This window comes from Mandrillus leucophaeus, unplaced genomic scaffold, assembly GCF_000951045.1.
Source record: "Mandrillus leucophaeus isolate KB7577 unplaced genomic scaffold, Mleu.le_1.0 Scaffold939, whole genome shotgun sequence".
Taxonomy (NCBI): domain Eukaryota; kingdom Metazoa; phylum Chordata; class Mammalia; order Primates; family Cercopithecidae; genus Mandrillus; species Mandrillus leucophaeus.
In genome coordinates this window covers 295221-295697 of record NW_012110241.1, presented here as the reverse complement: position 1 = coordinate 295697, position 477 = coordinate 295221, and the positions used below count along the sequence as shown (strand labels likewise).

General features: G+C 29.4%; 1 protein-coding gene across 1 annotated transcript in view; it reads right to left on the bottom strand.

Annotated features, from left to right (window-relative positions):
* LOC105532188 (POTE ankyrin domain family member H-like) overlaps positions 1-477 on the bottom strand; it is a 42813-nt gene that overhangs the window by 41719 nt on the left and 617 nt on the right. The window lies entirely within an intron of this gene.

Genomic DNA, 477 nt, shown 5'->3' with positions numbered 1-477 from the left:
TTTAATCTATACTCTTATTTTTGTGACATAAAAATCTAGCTAGTTTTCTCCAAAAATGAATTATGAACAATCCACCTTTTTTAAATAATACAAAACATCACCATTATCAAGTGCTAAATTCTTACATATATTTGGGTATTTCTGGATTTCCTATTCTGTTCTACTCACTGATCTTTTCAGCTGTTACTGAACAATTTGTGGAAATAGCACATGCACATTTTGATATCAGGAAAAGCAAGTCTTTTTCCATTCTGTTACAAAAAAATAATTTATCACAATAATAAAAGACAGCATGTGTAAAAACTCTAAAACTTTCCTATTTTTATTTGGCATAGGTAGAAGTGATAAATAGAAAAAGCTTACATCTTCAGAAAATTCAATCTTCCTTTTCCAGCACACGAACCTTCTTCCCATTTCAGTTTCCTTCTAAGGTTCCTCAGTAAAGAACATATTTACATAGGGTACATTGATAAAAAA